The sequence below is a fragment of the Octodon degus genome, unplaced genomic scaffold, assembly GCF_000260255.1.
Source record: "Octodon degus isolate 3935 unplaced genomic scaffold, OctDeg1.0 scaffold00144, whole genome shotgun sequence".
Lineage (NCBI taxonomy): Eukaryota > Metazoa > Chordata > Mammalia > Rodentia > Octodontidae > Octodon > Octodon degus.
The window spans coordinates 1,809,231-1,814,744 of record NW_004524720.1 but is presented as its reverse complement, the minus strand read 5'-3'; the positions used below and the strand labels follow the sequence as shown (position 1 = coordinate 1,814,744).

The 5,514-nt window shown below is 45.1% G+C and overlaps 1 pseudogene; it reads right to left on the bottom strand.

Annotated features, from left to right (window-relative positions):
* Nucleotides 1–4,327: 4,327 nt before the first annotated feature.
* Nucleotides 4,328–4,984, bottom strand: LOC101592364 (annotated as a pseudogene).
* Between the last annotated feature and the right edge of the window lie 530 nt (nt 4,985–5,514).

The following is a 5,514-nucleotide window of genomic DNA, read 5'->3' as shown; positions in this document are numbered from 1 at the left end:
ATCACGACGAGTCCGATCTGTATAGTAAGACCCTGTACTAAATACCTAAAAGAAAAAGTAGTGTATACCAGTGCAGAAGTTCCTCAAAGAACTAAAATTAGAAATCTCATATGAGCCAGCTATCTAGGTATCTTACCCCCAAGATTTTAAGACATCCTCCTACAGTGATACATGGATATCAGCGTTTATAGTGCACAATTTGTAATGGCTGCATCGTGGAAGCAGCCTGTGTATCCATCAATAGAGAATTGGATAAAGAAAATGTGGTACCCCTATTTAAAGGAACACTACTTGGCTATAAAGAAAGACAAATCTGAGACGCTTGTAGGAAAATGGATGCACCTGAAATAAATCAGACACACTAGCTTAAATCCATTAATATTTCTCATTTGAGTAAAGGCAAGTACAAATAAAGAGAGCAATAAGGGACAGGGAGAGACAAAGGGATGGATCCCTCGCACATGGGGAGGGATGCAAGAGAACGTGGGGAGAGGAGCAGGGAGGAAGTGGGGACAAAGCAGAGTAGAGATGCGCCTTGGGCCAGAACCTAGCAGCCTCAATGAATGGAAATAGTATATGTCATAAACATGAGATTAATAATATCAACAAGGATGAAAGTGGGGAAGGGGGATTTAGAGGAGGAGGGAGGAAGGAGAGGAAATGGGTGGGGATTTTAAAAAAAGGAGGAGCTGGGAACAGTGAGACATTTATAACCCCGGTATACGGGAGGCTAAAGCAAGAGGACTACTGTGAGTTTGGGGCCAGCCTGAACTACACAGTGACTTCAAAGCCAGACTGAACTAGAAAGGAAGACCCTGTAAAAAATTTAAAAAAGAGTCAAGCTGCATTGAGTACCCACTCTCCAAGATGATTGTAAACTGCATGTACTGCAGACATATACTAATTAAAAATAAATAAATCAACAAACAAATGAATGAATGTTACCATTTTCAGGTAAAAAAGTAAAATGTGGCATGAGAGCCAGGTCCTGAAGACGGCATTCTGTACTTCAGTCTAAGAGCCTCCTTGCTTCGCCCTCCACACATAGGTCTGCAAACTGCGATAGGCCACCACGCATGGCCTGGGGTATGGATCAAGCTCCCTTTTTCTTCTTCACGAAAGCCCAGTCGTCCTAGCTCTTCTTACTCAACAGCATGCCTTTTCACCACTGATCCTGAAGGGTGCTTGCTGTCAAGAATCAATGTCCACGTGCCCAAGCTGTTTCTGGCCTCTCTGCTCTAGTCCCCTGATGGTTGTTATAGCAACGCATCACTGACTTAATGTTGCATAATTTTTTTAAAATGAGTCTTGATACTTCTAAGACCAGGACTGCCTACTCTGCTGTTCTTCAAGGGAAAGTCTTGATAATTATTGGCCTAATTTATTTCCTCATTAACTTTCCATTTGTCAAAAAAAAAAAAAAAAATCTGGAGCCAGTTGTGGTGCTCACAAGTAATCCTAGTGATAGAGAAGTGTGACCCCTGATCTGTTAATAGCAACTGTGCTGGGCTGGTGAGATGGCTCAGTGGTCTAAAGCACCTACTTAGAACAAGCTTAGCAAAGCACAGGGACCGCGGTTCAATCCCCCAGCACCACATGCCAGCCAGCCCCGCCCCCTGGTGGGCTGAGCTGGCCACACACACACACACACACACACACACACAGAGAAAAAATAAATAATTTAAAAAAAAAATAGCAACTGTGCTGAGTCTGTGGTCTCACATCAAAGTTATAAACCAAAAGAAGTTAGGAGCATTGTACTGGAAACAAGCAGAGAAGGATAGCTTCCGGACTTCCAGGTGCTCCCCAGTGGGGCTGCCACCAAGACTCCCCGTCAGAAGTAGCTTACACAGCAAGGTCACAATGGGTACAGTGTGGGGCCCCACATTAACTAATGTACCTGGATCAAACTACAGTATTAGAAGCATAACATTTAAGCTTATACTGCTTCAATAGGGAAACAAGTCACACACCAAGGACACATGGAAAGAAAAAGGCTTTTTGGGGAAAGGATGGGTCTAGACACTACGGTCACTGGACGGCTGAGGCCTATCTGGACTCATTGGACCAAGTGGTGCTAATTCTAGTATAATCTCAAATTACTGTTCATCCCTTAGGGAGTCATAAAGGCCTGGCCACTGTACCCTCATGGTGAGGCCCAGCCTTCCTCAAATGCTCCTGCAGCCACAATTCTGCTGTCTTCATTTTTGTACTAGGGAAGGCCTTCCCTGGCTATGTACTAATTTCTGTCTAACTTAGCTGCCTACAATGCTAGCACTCAGGGGGCTGAGGCAGAAGGACTGTGAGTTTGAGGCTACCCTGACTATGTAGCAAATTCAAGGTGGCCTGCACTTATGTGTAATGACCTTGTCTTAAAAACAAAACAAAACAAAAAAAAAGGGTCAGGGAGATAGCTCAGTGGCATATGCACCTGCCTGGCAAGCACAAGGTCCTGAGTTCGATCTCTAGGACCAAAAAGAAAAAAAGTAAAACAACAAAAGAAATCTGTTCAGGTGGAGTCATACAGGCTGGGTATGGTGGTACATGCCTGTAGTCCCAGCATTTCAGAGGCTGAGGCAAGAGGATTGTTGTGAGTTTGAGACCAACCTGGGCTACAAAGTGAGCTCAAGGCCACCTTGACCTGTATAATGATACCCTGTCTCAAAAAAAAAAAAAAATCACACTTAACACATATGTCAGTTTATGAAGACCTGAAGTGCACTGCTTAGCTTCTGCGCAGATGAGATCAAATACGTGACACCTACAGTTTAAGGGAAAAAAAGTTTAATTTCCACTCACTGTTTCAGGGGTTCAGTCTATGGCTTCCGGCTCCAGGGCAGGAACATCATGGCAGAAAGGCACGGTGGAGAGAAGCTGTTCACCTTATGGCGGCCAGCAAGCAGAGCATGAGGAAAGGACACAAGAGAGGCAGGGGACTGCGGAGCAGGTGGGGTCCCCAAGGCATCTTGAGTCACCGGGATACACCAGAAGTGTGCTTTGCCATCCTCTCAAGTCAGTCAGGCTGACAATCAGGATTAACTGTCTTGTGGGGCTAGGGGCACAGTTGAGTGGTACAGCACTTGGTTAGCATACAGACCCACAGAGGACAGGAAAATGTTAAAAAAAACAAACAAACAACAACAACAAAAAAACTCCAATATTGCTTTTGTTCCATTTTTTTCTTTCTTTATTCATTATTCTTGACTTAGGGTCTCACTATGTAGGGTTTTTTTGGTTTATTATACATGCTTTATTAAAATGGTACTCATATTTGCAGTATCTGCAGAAAGAGTCCCTTCCAAGGCACTCACACACATCCAGACACACCCACACACACACAGACACACCCACACATCCACACACACCCACACACATCAACACCGTGGCCCCATGCACCCACACCCATGAAATGTGAGCATCAGACTCCTAAATTAGGCAGCTTCTGTAAGGGGATAAGAGCTGTTGATCTAATTTCCATTTCTTTTTTAAAGAAAAAGCATGAGGGATGCATTTGGCATCACAATGCTAATTAAATTTGTATATATCAACATATATGGCAGTTAATACTGAATATTCCTTTTACATTCTATATACACAGAATGACATCGAGGTTTGTGGGTCAAGAGAATATTCTAACTTCAGTCTCAATGCTGTTTGTAGTGATTTTTAAATTCACATGGGGGGCTTTCCCTAAAAATAATTCAAGTCTATGGAAGTGAAATAAGGCACAATTAGTATTGATTTAATCTAGGGGAAGGAAGGGAAGGGATAAAACTAGTTTAAAATTATCTTAGTTGGGGGAGTTTGCTTGACTTCAATCCACTTGAACTCCCTCACCCACCCTTTTTCCTTTTCCCTGACAAAGTCCAAGAAGAAAAGTTGGGAAATTCACATTTTTATGTTTCAGTAGCCTAAACTACTCAAATTAATGTGCAACTCCCGCCTCTGCTGCCCAGGCCCCCACCCTCTTCAATGCTAAATAAAACCACAGCATGTGAAACAGGAGTTCCTTGGTGTTTTTTGAGGAGATTTGTATGCTTGAGTTGCAAATACCTATCTGGTTGTCTTTGACATATATTGGAGAAAGAGAGAGATGGAGAAAGAAGAAAGAATAGTCAGATAGGAGCTAAGAGCTGGAGGGAGAGAGGGGGAAGAAAAAAAGGGGTAGAGAAAGAGGGAGATGAGGGAAAGGAAAGCGAAAAGTAACCTTGCGACCTTCTTGCTGTTTAAGAAATGCCTGTCTGTTCTTTTTCAGGATGTTGGAGCCCACCAGACATTGCAAACAACTGCAGCAAATGAGTCTGGCAGCACACATAACGTCTAGTATTCAAATCTTCACGATGAGACTCGTCTCATACACAATCGGTAGAATATTTTTCGCAGCAGGTGAAAACAAAAGACACTTGGACATTCTGTGAAAGGGAGTGAGGACTGCAGTTCTGAAGGCCCCTGACTTCGGTTCCTTACAAAGCGCAGTCCTGCTGTTGTGACCCGTGGTGTCTTCTTCATCTGTATGCTCTGGAGGCTCTTCCCCAGGTTTTAGGAGTCTGCCTACATAACCGTATTTCGCTTTAAACCGCATTTCCCATTCTCGAACACTCCGTCTGTACTGCGTTCAAATCTGAGAGGTCATCACACTCACCTCTAAGTGCATCCTTATGGAGGCGGAATGTCGCTAGTCCTCTGGAGGCATCTCTTCAGCAAATCTTCCGTATGGCCCCGCGGGGCCGTAGAACTTGCTGCCTTTGGTCACGGCGAAGACTTTCCCATAGACAGCGAGCAAGATGCGCGGGCTGCGGCGCCCGCCCGCCCTCCCGCCCGCCGCCGTACGGGGGCAGCTGCTCCAAGCTGAAGTCCGCTTCTTCATGCGCGTCAGGGACGCCACGGGGCTCTCCTCGCCCGCGCCCGCGTCCAGACCGCGCCGTCCCCAGCGCACCTAGAGCCGGCAGGTCCCCAGCAGCTCCAGCGCCACGTTCAGCAGCATCTCCCTGTCGTCCAGGTCATGTCCCCTGGCCCCCCCATCAGAAGCCGCTCCCGCTGCCACTCCCGGGGGTACCTCACTATGTAGTTTAGACTGGCCTTGAAATTACAGAAGTCCTCTTGGGCGCTGGGATTACTGGCATGCACCACCAGGACCAGTATCGCCATTATTTATGCAACTCTTATGAAAAAACCATTTAGACTGGCACTAATAAAGTCTCCTGCAATGATAGAAATGTCCTATATCTGTGTATGGATGTTGAGCATTGAATTGTAGTTAGTGTGATTAACAAACTAAATTTTCAAATTTAATCTAACTGCGATTAACATTTAAATACTCATATAATCAGGCGTAGTGCATGCCTGTAATCCCAGCACTTGGGAGGCTGAGGCAGGAGGATCCTTGTGAGTTCAAGACCAGCGGCTACAAAGTGAGCTTAAGGTCAGCCTGAACTGCACAGTGAGACCCTGTCTCAAAAAGACAAATCAATGAATAAATACCCATATGTACCTACTGGCTAATCATGTTAGACA